A 21,039-nucleotide genomic window follows, 5' to 3' on the forward strand; every position below is an offset into this window, starting at 1 on the left:
CAATCACTGTGATCATTTGGGAAACCTTAGTCCTGAAGGGGTTTTCTTCAGATATAAGGTCCATACCAGTCATCGTGTACGATATGAACACCTGCATATTCATTTCTAAGAAAGGTTTGATTCATTTTGACTACATTTTTCAGAATTTGGGAATCATCATTAAAAGGCCAATGACATCATTCATTCTGTTCTTATTTGATGAATTTCTACATTATTGGTTAGCTCTAACCATTTGGCCATAGGAGCTTCCTAAGTTGACTGGCTGGTAGAAAAAAATCTATCTAAATATTACAAATGTGATCAATGAGTTTGTTTAAAGGGAAAGGACATGCATACATGGATACAATACAACTAGAAGGAGAGGACGTATATTATAAGGAGGCAATACAAACATCCCATCCTTCTAGAACATTCCATTATCGCCCACCCGGTGGGGAAGTCTATGACAATCTATCGTAGAGGTGAACATTTCTCGACCACCATCTCCATATCCACACAAAATATTGACCCATGTTAGGTGATTCATCATGGCTGCTCTTCATATCACCTATATATAAGCTACATAGAAACAAAGCTTCCATTAAACAACCAGACATCTTGGCAATAATATGATCTTTAAGCCACTCCCTATTGACGATCATCTCCATAAGATGATATGTTTGGGCCCCTTACCAGCACCATTCATTACCATCCCATCCAATGAAGTCAGGCCATATACCTCTCCTAGCTAAGGGGTTAACACTCAAATTGGCAAATTGTACACTTTGGGGATTATTACTATCCTTCTATGCCAGGCTGGTGATTCCACTGGGACTTTGACCCCTTTTATGGTGAATAGCCATTGGATTGCTTCTCGAGTAGACTGCAATCTCGTAGACAAATGGTCAGAACATTGTCTTAAAACAGCTTTATCCAGGGCCATATTTGTCGATTTAGGGCACTTTCACAGCACGTTCTACACAGCCAGGCCAGGCAAAAGTATTTTACAATCGTGTACTCCCAATTACAGCTTAACCCCATTAACTGTGAGAGAGAGAGAACCGAAATCAATGGGGTTAACTATCTCTTGTTCGTGTTTAGGTTTGATTCCAGTAGGTCTTTTATTTTAGAGCATTTACTAACTGCATAATCCCCTTACATAGGGGGTGGGATTAAAAACCCAATCCCTCTCAGCAGGCAGGGACCTCTGGTCAAATGTCGCTTCCACAGACTCGAATAAAAAGTTTTCTTACAAAGCTATTCTAGTGTAAAACAAGTTAATTATACGGGGCTGAATCAAACAGGGGCCGGAGACACATTCTTTTTTTTCTCTCTCTCTCTCCACTGAACTAGTCCAATTATTAGAGAAAAAATATATAAGAGTACAAAATTTTAGCAGAAACTATTTTTTTTACTTTTTTTTGAAAATAGTATTGTTTTTCTAACAAAGTCATGACTTTTTTTTATCATTAATATTATAATTTTTTAATTTATTTTTTGCCCATAGCCAATATTTCTAATGTCAGTAATTACAGATTCAAAAATGTTTAAATTAAATTCAAAATTAAAAGGTAAAGAAAATACCCACAATTTAAAAACAAAAATAAAAAAATCCTTAAAATCAATTTCTTCACTCTTCAGCCTCCTTTAGGCCCATACACATGACTGTAGGATAATAAAAAAAAATCTGAGCTCATAATCCGATCAGATGGTTACGTAGGCCCCATGATGATCAGAAATTCTTAATTATATTATACACATCCATCCATTATTTTTATTTTATCCGGGTGGTACTTTTTATGTTTTAAGTCCTGGACAAGTCTTTTTCTTCCCATAGAATACCTGTTGGTAACTCAACCATGAGGCACCTGGAGGTCTTGGTCTTGTTAGTCCATAACAAGGTCATTGATAAGTCATTATAGGTTGCAGAAGATGGATGAGAATAGTCCTACCTCCAGATTTTAATTCCAGGAGCAAAGTAAGATTTAAAATAAATTCTGAGTTCTTCAGCTTCAATCCAATTTTTTTTTGTCCTGTTTCCTTTTTGGAAGTTCTGGGCCAGGTTCTTCTTCTCTCTGATATCAACACTGGTGTATAACAAGGCGCGTAATGGGATTATTTTTACTTTCGGTTATCTAGCTTTATGAAGAATTGACAACACTCATACAGCTAGATAACCAAAGATAACAATTAACCCCTATTCATCCCAACTGCTGACACCATGTGTAGGGAGAAGTCTTCTCCTCCGCAACATTCCTCTGTGCCGGATTCTAATTAGAAAATACAAATATTACCATCGTTCAGATTACGGCATTGACAGATTAACAAAGCACCTTTATAGACATAGACGTAAAAATGCACAAAAACAAGTACAGCAATCAAACAGTACAATAAAAAAAAAAATGAAATTAACGTAAGGTAATTTATTAATTCATAGCCCGCCCAGATGAGGTCTGCGGCTATCTCCGCCAAACCCTGTGGTTTAATTATGTACCGCCTCGTTAGCTAAATCGTGTTTCTTCGATTACGTTACAAAGGGAAAACCTTGCGATCTATGATCGAAAATCTCCGTTAATTAAAAATACAGTCGCCCTCCAGAGAGAAATATAAAAAAAAAAATAATAATTCTCCCCCCCCAAAAAAATTCTCTTTATCTTTTCCCTGACGCTACCGAGACGCAACTAGGAATATATATATCGACGATGTATAGAATAACTCGTAAGAGGGAAGGCTGGAGAGGAGAGTGGTGAGGCTTGGGTTTCCTTTCTCCTTGTCTCGAGGAGAGAAAAATAATTCCCTTGGAATTATAATGGAAGGTGATTAAAATCTGAGGCGTGAAAAAGCACGTAAGGCATTAAAAAAAAAAGAAAAGAGGCCCCGTGGATTCCTAGAAAGCAGCATGCGGGGTTAACGTGTATCCAGAGATCCATCTGCCTTGGTGGGTTTTCTCCGTTCCTCCTTAGCCCAGAGGTTGCACCTTGCAATGCTGCTACGCTGATGTATCGTCTGCTCTAGGGGTGTTAGACCAATGCACGTCCATTCATTCTTAACACACCCCTCCTTTGCGTGCCTGCCATTGGCCGGAATAGCTGTGATGTCACCAGCCCGGACTGACTGGCAGATATTTCGTTTCAGGGGGACGGGGTTAAAAACAAGATCTGGTTGTTGGATCGTTTGCTATAGGATCCCTTACTGTGACACCACCCCCTTTTATATGCTGTCTTAGACTTATTTGGAGTGCAAGCTCTGTTGCCCAGCTTACTGTTTTAATCCACTATAGAGTAATGGTCTCCAAACCGTGAACCTCCAGCTGCTGCAAAACTACAACTCTCAACATGCCTGTGTGTGCGGGGACACCAAGGATTAGAAAGTCCTCATGTTTTAAATGCTCAGCTGACTGATGTTTTCCAGTGTGGAGACATATATTGTATGAATAACTAACTATTCAATACATGGGCTACGGCTGCCATTTTTCTGTGGCCAGAGGTGTAGCTTTTGGGCCCCAATGCAAAATCTGCAACAGGGCCCCATATGCCAAACATAATATTGGTCTCTTATGGGGCAGTTGTGCTTTGGGACCCCTTAGGCACCAGGGCCCCGATGCAACTGCTACCTCTGCTACCTCTGTAGCTGCGCCCCTCATAACCCCATCCCCCCTCCTGCAGACAATGTTGTGTGGACTAACATAGCACACAATAACATAATCACAATCAAATTATCACATCCATAGCAAAATGGCGTATATGGCATAGGAGTATACAGGCCTGTACACACTCAAGAGACTACAAACATCTATCTATTGTCTATCTCATATCTATCTATCTCATATCTATCATCTATCTATCTCATTTTTAGCTTTGTATTGTCTATCTATCTATCTCATATCTATCTATCTCATATCTATCTATCTATCTATCTCATATCTATCTATCTATCTCATTTTTAGCTATGTATTGTCTATCTATCTATTTATCTATGTATCTATCTCATATCTATCAATCTATCGATCTCTCTTACATCTACCTATCTAATTATCTAATGTATATATATTCTATCAATCTGCCATTTGTTTACTTATATCTGTCTCATATATCTGTCTTATATCTGTCTCATACCTATCTATCTCATATCTATCTTTCTATCTATCTATTGTCTATATATCCATCTCATATCTATCTCATATCTATATATCTATCTATCTCATATCTATCTCATATCTATCTATCTATCTATCTCATATCTATCTCATATCTATCTATCTATCTATCTATCTATCTCATATCTATCTATCTCATATCTATCTATCTCATATCTATCTATCTCATATCTATCTCATATCTATCTATCTCATTTCTATCTCATATCTATCTCATATCTATCTATCTTATATCTATCTATCTCTCATCTATTTATATCAGTCTGTCTATCTATCTGTATCCCTACCCATCCTATATCATCCTCATACATGGTATAGAAGCAGAGGCCTCACTTGTAACTTCTGGGCCCCATTGCAAAATATTAACAGGGCTCCATGTCTACCATGTGCCATTTCTACTACTGGTGTCTTTGTATGGGGCAAAGGTGACTTGGGGCTCTGTCAGGCACCAGGGCCCGATCCACAGCTATTATAGTTACGCCCCTGTATAAAAGTACATGGCCTGTGATGTCTGTGTAGAAATGTGACATTAATTAATATATATATTGAAGGAGATTCATCAATCCTTGAGCAGTGGAGCAGTTACCCATAGCAACCAATCAGATTCCAGCTTTCAGATTTCATAGGTCTTTTGAATGAAAGAAGCGATCAGTTGCTATGGGCAACGGCACCGCTGCTCCTTATGAAAGGCTTAACATCTCCTGTATTATACACAAACAGTAACCCCAGTGTATATATCTATAGGGGTTCGAAGTAACACCAAATTCTTAGGGGGACTTAAAAACCAGTGTAGAGGAAGAGTGGTGCAGTTGCCCATAGCAACCAATCAGATCGTTTCTTTCATTTTTCAGAGGCATTTTTTTTTAATGAAAGAAGCGATCTGATTGGTTGCTATGGCTAACTGTGCTGCTCTTCCTCTACATAGGTTTTGATAAATCTCCCCCTTAGGGATGAGGAAACATTGTTTCTATCTCATATCTGAAAAATATAAAACAGCAAGTGGAGCTCACAGCAAAAAACACGAGGTTATGTGAGTAACCCTCACTCAGGGGTTAATAAAAACAGAAAATTTTTCATTTTCTATCTCATATCTATCTATCTACACAGCAAGTAGAAGCAGCACAACCATATAGTAAGATGGTGCAGCGGGTGCAAGTGGTGCAGCGGGTGCAAGTGGCAGCAGTAGTGTACAGCAGAATAAAGCGTCCCAAAGCACTCCAATGTGCACTCCAATGTGCTGCGGGACGCTTTATTCTGCTGTATCTATCTATCTCATATCTATCTATCTCATATCTATCTATCTCATATCTATCTATCTCATATCTATCTCATATCTATCTATCTCATATCTATCTATCTATCTCATATGTATCTATCTCATATCTGTCTATCTATCTCATCTATCTATCTATCTATCTATCTTCTATCTCATATGTGTCTATCTCATATCTATCTATTTAAATCCATATACTATTGAATATGAACACTTCACCCCATGCAATTCCTGGAGAGGGATCTGATGTCACAAAACATCTGCCCTCAATGTCTGAGATCTGTATATCCATTTATCCTCTACGTAGGCCTGTATTGAAACCTGAACAATTTTCCTTGAATTGGTGTCATTCCGAGATCTATGGGGGAGATTGATCAAAACCTGTGCAAAGGAAAAGTTTCCCAGTTGCCCATAGCAACCAATCAGATCACTTCTTTCATTTTGCAGAGGCCTTGTTAAAAATGAAAGCAGCGATCTGATTGGTTGCTATGGGCAACTGGGCAACTTTTCCTCTGGACAGGTTTTGATAAATCTCCCCCCATGTCTCTATCTATCTATCTATCTATCTCATATCTATCTATCTCATATCTATCTATCTCATATCTATCTATCTCATATCTATCTATCTCATATCTATCTATCTCATATCTATCTATCTATCTATATCATATCTATCTATCTCATATATCATATCTATCTCATATCTATCTATCTCATATCTATCTATCTCATATATCATATCTATCTCATATATCATATCTATCTCATATATCATATCTATATATCTATCTCATATATCATATCTATCTCATATCTATCTATCTCATATATCATATCTATCTCATATATCATATCTATCTCATATCTATCTATCTCATATATCATATCTATCTCATATATCATATCTATCTATCTATCTCATATATCATATCTATCTCATATCTATCTATCTATCTCATATATCATATCTATCTCATATCTATCTATCTCATATCTATCTATCTCATATATATCTATCTATCTATCTCATATATCATATCTATCTATCAATCTATCTGTCAGTAATTGTAATTCACCTGTCCACCCTTGCCCCCTCCTTTCTCACAATCATTGTCACATAAATCCCTTAAGTGCCCCACCCCTGCTCAGCATTTTTTCTCTTCATCACTTATGGCATTATACATATATGCCACAACAACTCCATAGCTATCTACTGCCCCAGACACACAAGCATGTACACATAGGGGGAGATTTATCAAAACCTGTGCAGAGGAAAAAGTTGTCCAGTTGCCCATAGCAACCAATCAGATCGCTTCTTTCATTTTTCACAGGCCTTCATGAAAATGAAAGCAGCGATCTGATTGGTTGCTATGGGCAACTGGGCAAGTTTTCCTCTGCACAGGTTTTGATAAATCTCCCCCATAGAACATACAGTCCACATATGCAGTATATATATAGATAGATAGATAGATAGAAGAGGCTTAGATAGAACATTCTGTAGTATTAATGCTCTGAGCATCATCCCCTGTCAGTACTCTGCATTATGCATGTGCTGGGGGTAATGTATGTACCCAGCGTGTTCCAGGCCTGGAGACGTGGGCGCAGCTTATTAATACATTCATGAAATAAGCAGATGGACTTCAAAAGAGCCAATGTCTAGAGACACAACAGCCGCATCTTTGTATATGGAGATGTGGACAAGGAGCCTCCTCATCTGAAATTGTGTAATCCCTAGAAATATTATGATCTGTAGATGAGATTCTCATCAGAAGCGTCAGATCTCACCTAGGTAGTATGGTCTATGGCATGTGCGCATGTCACTGCATGAAGGACTTGCTGACAAACAGTCTGCGCCATCCCGCCATCTTTACAGAGGAGGAGCTATAGCTGTGGGGGTGACACTGTGATGGATCAGGGGCCACGGTGGGACTGAATGTATACACAGCTCTGATGTCACCTACATTAATCCCCCAGACATACTCAAGATATGAAAAACCATGCCTTATATCTGTCTATCCCATATCTATGTATCTCATATCTATCTATCTCATATCTATCTATCTCATATCTCTCTATCTATCTCATATCTATCTATCTATCTCATATCTATCTATCTCATATCTATCTATCTATCTATCTCCTATCTATCTATCTATCTCATATCTATCTATCTCATATCTATCTCATATCTATCTATCTATCTATCTCATATCTATCTATCTCATATCTATCTATCTCATATCTATCTCATATCTATCTATCTATCTATCTATCTCCTATCTATCTATCTATCTATCTCATATCTCTCTATCTATCTATCTATCTATCTATCTAATATGTATCTATCTTCTATCTATCATATCTAACTTTCTGCTCCAAAAAATGAACAGTGGCAACTCCAATACGATGAAAAAGTGATGGTCTTTATACACAATGTGATGTGAAGTTTCGGCTTGCTCACCAAGCCATTTTGGCTTAGTGAGCAAGCCGAAACGTTGCATCACATTGTGTGAATAAAGACCATCACTTTTTTTCATCGTATTGGAGTTGCTGCTGTTAATTTTTTGGAGTATCTACACTGGGTCCATAGCCAGGGCCATATTGCAGCGGGCACCTGTGCACCTTATACTTATGGAGTGCTGCCCCTTTTGGATGTGTAGCTATCTATCTATCTATCTATCTATCTCATATGTATCTATCTCATATCTATCTCATATGTATCTATCTCATATCTATCTATCTCATATGTATCTATCTCATATCTATCTATCTCATATATATCTATCTCATATGTATCTATCTCATATCTATCTAATATGTATCTATCTCATATCTATCTATCTCATATCTATCTAATATGTATCTATCTCATATCTATCTCATATATATCTTATATGTAACTATCTTCTATCTATCTCATATCTATCTAATATGTATCTATCTCATATCTATCTCATATATATCTTATATGTAACTATCTTCTATCTATCTCATATCTATCTAATATGTATCTATCTCATATCTATCTCATATATATCTTATATGTAACTATCTTCTATCTATCTCATATCTATCTATCTCATATCTATCTCATATCTATCTATCTATCTATCTATCTTCTATCTATCTCATATCTATCTATCTCATATCTATCTCTCTATCTATCTCTCTATCTATCTATCTATCTCATATCTATCTATCTCATATCTATCTCTCTATCTATCTCTCTATCTATCTATCTATCTATCTATCTCATATCTATCTATCTCTTATCTAGAAAATGTACATTCAGTTACATAAGAAGATATAATGCACAGTTGCGCAGGTGTAGCCCGCCAGGTTGGGTACGTGGGGGCGGGGCTTACAGGCGGTAATTATATTTAACAGTTGATATGCAGTATTAAAGAGCAGGGGGAGTGGAGCTATGTGACTGAGCACAATAGAACCCAGCATCACCAGATCTGACAGTGTTGGATAATAGCAGAAGTGCAGACCCATTTCTAACAATATGTAAATACCTCATACAATACGGAGGATTATTTACGTGGTATAAACAGCGCACATACAATCACAGGCAATCTATCTACTATCAAATAAGACCATTAGGCCTGAACCACAAAGTCATCTTTGGTTCCCATTTCTTAAATACATATTTGGCAGTATTGGCCTAGTCATCCTTATTTTATTTTCATATGAAGCTTTACTTTATATCGATTGGAAATATAAAATATATAATAAGAGGGAACAGGTAACGCTTAAAGGTGATCTATGGATCGGTTAATAGATGGTCAGGCCTTTATAAGATTGAATTTAATGGATGGAATATTAAAAGTGGGTGATAGGATAGATAGATAGATAGATAGATAGATATGAGATAGATAGATATGAGATAGATATGAGATAGATTGATAGATATGAGATAGATAGATAGATAGATAGATACGAGAGCTAGATAGATATGAGATAGATATGAGATAGATAGATAGATAGATAGATTGATTGATAGATAGATAGATAGATAGATAGGAGATAGATAGATATGAGATAGATATAAATTAGATAGATAGATAGATTGATAGATATGAGATAGATAGATAGATAGATAGATAGATAGATAGGAGATAGATAGATAGATATAAGATAGATAGATATGAGACCTAGATAGATATGAGATAGATATAAATGAGATAGATAGATATGAGATAAATATATAGAGAATAGATAGGTAGATATAAGAGATAGATAGATTAATATAGATATGAGACAGATAGAAAGATATGAGATAAATAGATAGATATGAGATAGATATGAGATATATAGATAGATATGAGATAGATAGATAGATAGATAGATAGATAGATATGAGATAGATATGAGATATATAGATAGACATGAAATAGATAGATAGATATGAGATAGATAGATATGAGATAGATAGATATGAGATAAATAGATAGATATGAGATAGATAGATAGATATGAGATAGATATGAGATAAATAGATAGATAGATAGATAGATAGATATGAGATAGATAGGGGCCTAATCATCTATTAACCAATCTATAGTGAACATAACATGAAGTGTATACTATACTGCAAAACACCTGTCTAAATAATTAGATAGATAATATAGTTATATACATCAGCTGCCTTTTAACATTCAGATAGTTATAGTTAATGGTTTTGAGGCCTTTAGGATATTCCGTAGCCTATGGCTTAAAATAAATAAAATAAAAAATAGTCTATGTATTAAATTAAATACAACAGATAAAAATCATGTGGAAAAAAAATGAAACCTTTCATACCTTTTGCTCCTGAATTTCCACTCTTGTGTTTCTAAAACAAACAAAAATAAATATCAAATTATTTTTAAAAATCCAGCAATATAAAAAAAGCAAAAAAAATTATAAAAATAAAAAATAAAGTTCTTGTACGTAAGTGATAAACAGCCTGCAGCCTGTATTAGGAATGAACTCTCCCATGGAGCATATTAATCCACTATAAAGATAACAGGGACTATTGCCATTCATTCCACATATGGGCTGACACGTAGCTGAGGCCTGCTCATCCTGCACCGCGCAAAATATGGTGTATCCGGAGTATACAGCCACCACTTCTTCAGGATTTATGATCTATGAATATGTGGAAGTAACTGGATCATTCTTCGTGCTAATATACCTGTTTTATAGAATTTACTATATATATCCATTCATTCCTAGGTCTAGAATAAAAGATCCTTTAAGAATTATCTAAAAAAAAAAAAAATACTACTGTAGTAACCCATAAAAAAACCTATCATTATATCATTATAATCATACTGTATAATGTATATATAACATGCAGTTAATTTATATTGGGCCCTACATCACCAATTGTCACAGATAAATTATCCAATTTTTATAATATTTTTCAATTTTAAAATATGATTTAAAAAAAAACTACAGCTATTCAGTTCAGCAGTTTTTTTTTGTTTGTTTTTTTTAGTTTTGACTGAATTAATGATAAGATTTTATCTCCTTCGAGAAGATCTTCCAGATTTACTACTGCCAATTGCCATCCCCTCGGCCTTAAATAAGCTGCAATTTGGAAGTGCAGAATAGGTAAACAAGTAGTCATTGGTCTTCTAGGCCTTTTCTTCACACATAATAGGGGGTCCATCTTTCCTGCACAATTCCAGTGACCTCTCCTGCTCCCAATCCGGTTAAATGAAGATGCCAAGTGCTGGCATGGAAGATTATAATGAGAACAGAGTTACCGTGTTTGCTGTTAATGCCGTACGTAGCATTCGCTCTATTAATCCAGCTCAGGCAGCAGGGTTAAATCTCCAGTCATTACTGGGAATTTTTTTTTTTTTGCCTACAGCTAAGACATGCCTATGGCAGGGTCTCAGGATCGCCGTATACCTCGCTGCTTCGGCGCTGATCAGAATGGCATACATCCTTGAAGCCACGACAGCTGCTTGATTGGCACATTTGCAAATCGCAGTTGCCATGCAAAAAAATCCAACTTCCGGTCATGAATCATAATCAGGATTGATTTATTTATTTTTTTAAATAAAGGTAAATAAAACTGTCTAGAGACAATATAATAAAAATATAAATAAATAAACAAACAAAATAAAAAACACATTAAAATACTCACCGTGTACGCTTAGCGTCTCGCCCGACGGATGTAGCATTCTTGAAGATGCTGGCCAAATGAGTGGTTTCTCCAACATCCTACCCTCTTGTGGCTGTTGGTTGCATCTGTGAGTGACGTAAAAAGGTGCTATCCATTCAGGATTTTTCTCCGCAGCTTTTGAGGTTCTCAGAATCCGTCCTTTCTTTATGCCTATGTGCTGGCTCTGCCTCCACTGCCTTTTTTTTGCACCACAAGTCAGGTCTTCATGCTGAACGATTATGCAGCTCCTCTAACCCACGGTAGACACAAATACCCAAAATGACATACTTCAAGAGCCTCTCCACCCAAACCTCACAGGGGAAAAAAGACAATCATAGCCTGGCTCTTTTCACATAAATACTTCTTTATCCACTGGCTCCTCCTCACATTCTTTTCAGTTTTGACCAAAGAAAATGTTGATTGGGGTAGGACTGAAGAAGGGGGAGTGGTGGAGTGGAGAAAATAGGGGGTGTGGAATGGCTTATGGACACCTAAAATAGTGCAGTCCCTCCCCCTTACCCTTCACTTCACAAATTTATAATTTTACTCACTTTTCCCAGTGAGAAGATTTTGAAAACCCTTTCAAAAACATATTTTTTTTTTATTTCCTCTGTGAAATTAAAATTTTAAATCAAAGCTTGGTCATGGTGCCTTATTACCATGTGAAAAGCATTGCACTGAGGGTTTTTCACCCTTAACAGAATCATTTTTTTAGACTTATTTTGACCTTGACCACATTAGATGACTATTTGCTGGACAGAGTCCTTTTCGGTCTTCTAGAAGTGTAGAAATTTCCAGCTCCATAGGTCTGAATCTACAAATTTTTTTTTTACGTCTGGTTTCCAGGGCTCATTTTGAGACTGTCTTTGGAAGTTGGACTAATGGTCCGTAGAAAATGCACAATGAATTCACTTTTCTGTCTTCTTGCCTGGGAACTCAGTACGTCCTGAACTTGACAGGCAGTCTACTGAATGTTAATGAGATGTCTCAAGTTCATTGTCAAAAGGCCCTCGCAGACACCCTGTTCTCTCCCATAGACCAGCCTTCAATTCCAACGCTTGTTTTGTTCCACTGGCTAAGCCCTTGTGTGTGTTTTTTTTTAATGCATTTGAAGTACCCAGACTTCCATACTGGCATAATTAGCCCAGAAAATTTGCATGGTCGGTCCTTTCAGCTAAATAAACAATTCCCATACTTACGCCTTCAAAATAACCGCTTCTGCCAAATGGGTCCACCATATCTCCTCTGCTGCGATTGTGGATGGATAAAAAAAAAAAAAAGGAAAGACAGAAAAGATAATAATATGGTCAGATATGGATTCAGATCTCCTGTATCTTCTTAGTCTTGTCAGGATATGCTGCCTTATGATATAAGACTTGTCAACAAAGTTGCCGCCCATGACTGAAGGTTTCGATCCCGATCTACAAAGATGTAAGTCTTATCTCATTTCAGGTATTTTTGTAATTTTTGTATCATCGTTTTGTTTGTCTTAATCTGTTTCTATGTTTTCTTGTTTTGTTTTTATTTTATGTTATTAAATTGACTTAAAAATTTGGGGAATTTTAAAATTTCACTTTCAAATTAATTTCCCGTTCTCCATGACACTTTTTTTTTTTTTTAACCCTTTCTCTATGGTCATATTAATATAATTTTCTCACCAAGTTGGCTAAATGAAGCCTCTTGTGTCTCTGTCTTTTGTTCAGACAAATCTTTTCATATTGTTAGCACTCCCTGGGAGCTGATTTCGGCACGCCTTCTAGATACCCACGTGACCCTTCCCCCCCACTACTACCTTGTTAAAAAAAAATGCTCATTAGCCGAAAGGAAGCTAAGAGGCATATAATTATAATTAACTACAGACACCTCCTGATTGCTTTCCCTTTTTTACCTAAAAAAAATCTCTTTACCATACTATTTATGGGATTTACATTTTTTTTTATCTATTTTTTTTTATAACAAACATTATTTAAACAAATTTTTTTTATTAATATATTTCTTTTAAAATTCAAAAATTTTTCTAGAATAGATCTAAGCTTCTGCTACTCTCAGTCTTCACACTATGTTGTTGTTTTTTATCTCAATTTCTCCTATAGCTAGGTAGCCATCCTATGCTATGAAAGAAATAGACTCGTTTTTAAGCTTACCTCTTCACAGCAGATGCCAAAAATTCCATTCCTATAAAGAAAAGGCTTCATTTTTAACCCCATTGTGAAATATTTTCTTCTTCTTTTTCCCCTTTTCTGTGGTTCTTTTGAGGGGATGAAGAAAACGGGATCGTTCCGGAGAGGCGACTGAAGCTCCTTGCGAGAAAAAAGAAGAAACTGACATGGCGTAAGGATACAACGAACTACAAAGGATTACACCACGTAGCTTATACGTAAAGTATACGTATTATATTTAAAAAAGATGATATGCAGATGTTGGAAAGGGTGGTCTGACCAACCGAATGGGGTTATTTTTTTTAAATTTTTTTTTTAAGGGTGGGAATAAAGGAATATTTTTTTATACCTCTGTTATGTATTTATTGTAATTGAGTCCTTACAGTCATGCATATCTGACTGATCATTATAGCCTCATTAGCATATATGCAAATTCGAAATCCTGTGCACAGTATGGGAGTGTAGGTCACATCAGCATTATTTCAGCATTATTTTTCAGGACACATCTGCATCTTTTCTCAGATTCATAGCAGATTAGCAAATAAAAAAAAAATGTTGCCCCCCAAAAAAATTTGTAAAATGTCTCTTAAAGAATTTAGACAAATCAATACATTTACATACATAGCTATTTTACCATATAGATTTTTTTCTTTTATTTTTGTTTAGAAGGTGTAGGAAAGCATCAACTATGGAGACTGGATAAAAATTGAAATTTTTCAAATATTTTTTGATTTTCTACGTCAGGAGGGTTTGGGTAAATGTACATAGGAAATATTACTAGTGAAGTCTAACTGGTAATTGTTTTTTTTTTTTTCAACAGAGAAAAAAAATGCTATCGCTGTTTATAGAAAGGATGTGAGTGGGAATTTTTTTTAAAATTTTCAGAAAATTTTTAACTTTTAGCAACAGTAAGTAAAAGAATATGCTGGAATGGTATGAAAAGCTTATGTTACATAATAAACTAACAGTCAATGTTCCGAATAACAAGTGATGGTAATAACAGGATCACATGGCACAAATGATGTGTTTGTAGCCTGAACGCTTCGCAGAACAGACCGTTTCATTGTCGACGATGTTTGAGCGTAACAGAAGACCAACAACCAACACAAAGCCAAGAGATGATAGCAAATCAGGGCAAAAAAAACAACAAATATTATTATCATGCACAATCTTTAGTCAGTTACCAATTCACGACTCGTATGTAATGTTCAACTGAGTGACGGAGCCTTTTATCGGGAGGTATAGCTAAATTAACCCCTTTTATGCCCCAAGGGAAAACCAGTTTTCAATTACTCCTTTTTACATATTTTTTTAGACTGTCTGTTCTTTAAGGTATACAAAAGTTACAGTATAAAAAAAATGTTAGCAAATATCATTTTTTTTATTTTTTTCTGTTTGCAATTTATAAAAAAATTATGTTTTTATTTTAAAGTTAAGCATTTTAAAAGGAGTGTGCTCTTATAGACATTTGTATACATTATTTGCATACATTATTTTAAATTATTTTTTATTAGTGAAAAAATAATAAATTTTACATAGGAATGGGATATATATATTACAAGGAATTAAGGCATCTTGTAAAAATTCCAGTAGAGCGTTTTATGGCAGATTATCCAGTAGAGATTTGAGTGTTGGAACGTGGAATTTATATCAGATATTATATTTTTTTAAGTATTGGTCATTACTTGATGTCTATGATAAAGCAAAATAATTTAGCAGTTAAAAATGTTTTCATTTTTTGAAAACCTTTTGGCCAGTCTGAAAACATTGACTTTCTTTTACACGTACAAAACATACACTTATTTTGTAGGTGAGTTTAGATGATATTTCCAGCATATATAAAGGGATATTTACTGATGTGTTAAAGTTATAACTTTTTTTAAGTTCCAGATTATTTATTACTACATTTACATCACATTTCTGACTTCATGATTTATTAATAATACTAGCTTACTGATACAAGACACTTTACGTATTATACATGTTTTTGGCATGGTGATATATATAACAATTACTGAAATAAAAGTTTCAAAGTTTACTTGCAGATATTTAAAAAAATAAAAGGCTACATATTTTTTAAGTCATTTGTAGAACATTTGTGAAGAAGACACGAGTGTAAATGTATTATCCAATAAATGTACTTGCCTAAATTTACACAACAATGTAGGAGACCCTTAAAATGTGTTTACCTTCTATATATCTATCTACATATGCTGCATATATTTTGTTCAATGTTATCTTATGTCATTTACTGAACTAATATATACAGAGTATATTTTTTCACCCACTTTTATAAGTTTATGTGGAATCTTTTTTTTTTATCTATTTCATTTATCTCATATCTATGTCATATCTATCTATATAACTATCTCATATCTATCTATCTATCTATCTATCTCATATCTATCTATGTCATATCTATCTATCTATCTCATATCTATCATCTATCTCATTTCTATCTATCTATCGCATATCTATCCATCTATCTATCTCATATCTATCTATCTCATATCTATCTCATATCTATCTATCTCATATCTATCTATCTCATATCTATCTATCTATCTATCCATCCACCTACCAGTACACCACATTACTGTATGAGACAATACTTAACCAATACTTGTTATGCACCATGTCTTCTGTTGATTATGTATTTGAATCTAACAATTACTGCTTTGTCACTTAGATTATATAATTGCTGTTTAATTCCAACTTTAAAAGGCGCCTTTACAATCAATATATGTATGTATGTAATGTATGTATTACATTAAACCAGCCATATGTATGTATTACATTATACCAGCCATATGTATGTATTACATTATACCAGCCATATAGATGTATTACATTAGAACAGCCATATGTATGTACTGCATTATACCAGCCTTATAGATGTATTACCTTATAACAGCCATATAGATGTATTACCTTATAACAGCCGTATGTATTACATTATATCAGCCATATGTATGTACTACATTATACCAGCCATATAGATGTATTACCTTATAACAGCCATATGTATGTATTACATTATACCAACCATTTCTATGTATTGCATTATACCAGCCATATATATATATATATATATATATATATATATATATATATAACATGATAACAGTCATATGTATGTATTACATTATATCAGCTATATATATGTATTACATTATATCAGCCATATGTATGTATTGCATTATACCAGCCATATGTATGTATTACATTATACCAGCCATATGTATGTATTACATTATCACAGCCATATGTATGTATTACATTATACCAGCCATATAGATGTATTACCTTATAACAGCCATATGTATGTATTACATTATACCAACCATTTCTATGTATTGCATTATACCAGCCATATATATATATATATATATATATATATATATATATAACATGATAACAGTCATATGTATGTATTACATTATATCAGCTATATATATGTATTACATTATATCAGCCATATGTATGTATTGCATTATACCAGCCATATGTATGTATTACATTATACCAGCCATATGTATGTATTACATTATAACAGCCATATGTATGTATTACATTATATCAGCCATATGTATGTACTGCATTATACCAGCCATATGTATGTATTACATTATAACAGCCATATATATGTATTACCTTATAACAGCCATATGTATGTATTGCATTATACCAGCCATATGTATGTATTACATTATAACAGCCATATATATGTATTACCTTATAACAGCCATATGTATGTATTGCATTATACCAGCCATATGTATGTATTACATTATATCAGCTATATATATATATATATATATATATATTACATTATATCAGCCATATGTATGTATTGCATTATACCAGCCATATGTATGTATTACATTATAACAGCCATATGTATGTATTACATTATAACAGCCATATGTATGTATTACATTATACCAGCCATATAGATGTATTACCTTATAACAGCCATATAGATGTATTACCTTATAACAGCCATATGTATGTATTACATTATACCAGCCATATAGATGTATTATCTTATACCAGCCATATGTATGTATTACATTATATCAGCCATATAGATGTATTACCTTATAACAGCCATATGTATGTATTACATTATACCAGCCATATAGATGTATTACCTTATAACAGCCATATGTATGTATTACACTATACCAACCGTTTCTATGTATTACATTATACCAGCCATATATATATATAGATATATATATATATATATATATATTACATTAGATCAGCCATATGTATGTATTGCATTATAACAGCCATATGTATGTATTACATTATAACAGCCATATGTATGTATTACATTATAACAGCCATATGTATGTATTACATTATAACAGCCATATGTATGTATTACATTATAACAGCCATATGTATGTATTGCATTATACCAGCCTTATAGATGTATTACCTTATAACAGCCATATGTATGTATTACATTACACCAGCCATATAGATGTATTACCTTATAACAGCCATATAGATGTATTACCTTATAACAGCCATATGTATGTATTACATTATATCAGCCATATAGATGTATTATCTTGTACCAGCCATATGTATGTATTACATTATATCAGCCATATAGATGTATTATCTTATACCAGCCATATGTATGTATTACATTATATCAGCCATATAGATGTATTACCTTATAACAGCCATATAGATGTATTACCTTATAACAGCCATATAGATGTATTACCTTATAACAGCCATATGTATGTATTACATTATACCAACCTTTCTATGTATTACATTATACCAGCCATATATATATATATATATATATATATATATATATATATATATATAGATAGATAGATAGATATAACATGATAACAGTCATATGTATGTATTACATTATATCAGCCATATGTATGTATTGCATTATAACAGCCATATAGATGTACTACATTATAACAAGTTGGAGTTAAGATTCTAACTAAAGTACATTATAAAACAATTGATTATCTTTAATAAGTGTACACATCGTGTCATTGTTTATAAAGCAAAAAAAAAAGTGGGCTTTTATTTATTTGTTGTTTTTTTTTACAAATTTCTATAAAAAAAAAAAGTATGATTTACCGCTAAACAGACAAAGTATTTATTTGAAGAATTTATCCTGAATGTATGATACACATGATAACGACAATCAATCATTATTACCATGATTGTTAATGAAGGGTTAACTAAGATTAAGTGCTGTCGTGGTTAGCAAGGTTAGTCCTAAGAGGCTTTAAGGGGGGAAAAAACATAGTTTAGTTAAATTCTGTAAATTTGGAGGAAATTTGGTGAAGAATTTGAACACGAAAATGTCCTTTCTTTTAGAACGTTCTTAGAGATTAAAATATTGGGGGTCTTTTAAAACCCATTTTTTTTGTCGTGAAGATGTGTTAGAAAAAAACCTTATCTCTTATTATTAGTATTAAAACGAAGGAACAATTGGTGTTGTTTTAGGCAATTTTTGTACAAAAAAATGTATTTAATTAGTGCACTGTGCATTTCCCGTTATGCTTACTTCTATACTAAGAGGCTTTAAAGGATCCATTTACCAATCTGTCTATTAATTTTACTGAATAAAAAAAAATCCTTGGTGTGAAATAAAGATATTGCTGTTATTGTGAAGCCTTTCTCAGCGACACAATGCCGACCGTTCCCTTGCAGCGTCTTGTTTAACACAATTGTTGAATGTGTTATCGTCGGGTGAATCATTGCTTGGAACTTGTAAAATTCTATAAACCTGGGAAAAAGTGAAAATAAAATTGAATACTTCATTTAAAATGTTGTTTTCATTTGTCATTTTATAATTTTTAGACTCAATTAATCAGAAAATTAGAAAATATAGAGACACGGATTGATATGAATGAAAACATTCATTAAAAGAATAATTAGAAAGCCATATACTGATCGAATGCAAGGAACGGGAATGTTATAGTTGTGTTGCCTTTAATAACTTAAATAGAATTTACCGCTTAGTCGACATAAAAATTCCAATAAAAAATGTGAAAATTGCTGAAACCTGTTATATAAAGTTGTTCATGGAAAATTTGAAAAAGTTACTGATTTAATTTCTGGTGGATAGGGTTAAATGATGTTTTGGTCTGAAGGGAATTGAACTGTATTGAAGGGGAAAGTCTTTTTTTTTTCCATAGAGGGTTAATAGTTACACCATTATTGTGTGACAGGAATTTTGAAGGGGGGGGGGGGGGTCTCGAGAGTGAATGTGATAGTTTGTGATTTGTTCACTGTGAAAGGGTCCAACATCAGGGATCCAATCATATATATGGGACATTTTTACCAACCCTGACATCCCATAACGTGGACCTAGGTCATATCTATCTCTCCTGTCTACCTATCTCATATCTATCTCATATCTATCTATCTCATATCTATCTATCTCATATCTATCTATCTCATATCTATCTATCTATTTATCTCATATCTATCTATCTATCTCATATCTATCTATCTATTTATCTCATATCTATCTATCTATCTCCTATCTATCTATCTCATATCTATCTATCTCATATCTATCTATCTCATATCTATCTATCTCATATCTCTCTATCTATCTATCTATCTATCTCATATCTATCTATCTCATATATATCTATATATCTATCTATCTCTCCTATCTATCTCATATCTATCTCTCCTATCTATCTATCTATCTATCTATCCATCTATCTCATATCTATCTATCTATCTATCCCATATCTATCTATCTATCTCATATTTATCTATCTATCTATCATATCTATCTATCTATCCATCTATCTATCTATCTATCTATCCCATATCTATCTATCTCATATCCATCTATCCCATGTCTATCTAACTATCTCATATCTATACCATATCTATCTATCTCATATCTATCTATCTCATATCTATCTATCTCATATCTATCTCATATCTATCTATCTATCTATCTATCTCATATCTATCTTATATCTACCGATCTATCTATCTCATATCTATCTTATATCTATCTCATATCTATCTAGCTATCTATCTCATCTCTATCTATCTCATATCTATCTATCTATCTATCTCATATCTATCTATCTATCTCCTATCTATCTATCTCTCTATCTATCTATCTCATATCTATCTATCTATCTCCTATCTATCTATCTCTCTATCTATCTATCTCATATCTATCTATCTATCTCATATCTATCTCATATCTATTTATCTCATATCTATCTATCTATCTATCTATCTATCTCATATCTATCTCATATCTATCTATTTATCTCAT

The 21,039-nt window shown here is 33.6% G+C and overlaps 1 protein-coding gene and 1 long non-coding RNA gene across 4 annotated transcripts in view; one reads left to right on the forward strand and one right to left on the reverse strand.

The window, feature by feature from the left end:
- Window positions 1–312: 312 nt before the first annotated feature.
- Window positions 313–11,689, reverse strand: LOC130295651 (uncharacterized). Its single transcript, XR_008848948.1, has 3 exons — window positions 11,551–11,689; window positions 10,215–10,245; window positions 313–2,249 (listed from the first exon to the last, which is right to left on the reverse strand). It is a non-coding gene; the product is annotated as an uncharacterized LOC130295651 (long non-coding RNA).
- A 1,177-nt stretch (window positions 11,690–12,866) lies between these two features.
- Window positions 12,867–21,039, forward strand: part of TTC24 (tetratricopeptide repeat domain 24) — a 66,728-nt gene continuing 58,555 nt past the window's right edge. Inside the window, exons 1-2 of one of the 3 annotated variants that reach the window (XM_056546613.1) lie at window positions 12,867–12,999; window positions 13,834–13,945. The gene's annotated coding sequence lies outside the window, so the exon portion shown is untranslated. The other 2 variants (XM_056546616.1, XM_056546611.1) reach the window with 2 other exon arrangements.

This window comes from Hyla sarda, chromosome 11 (assembly GCF_029499605.1).
Source record: "Hyla sarda isolate aHylSar1 chromosome 11, aHylSar1.hap1, whole genome shotgun sequence".
NCBI classification, from domain to species: domain Eukaryota; kingdom Metazoa; phylum Chordata; class Amphibia; order Anura; family Hylidae; genus Hyla; species Hyla sarda.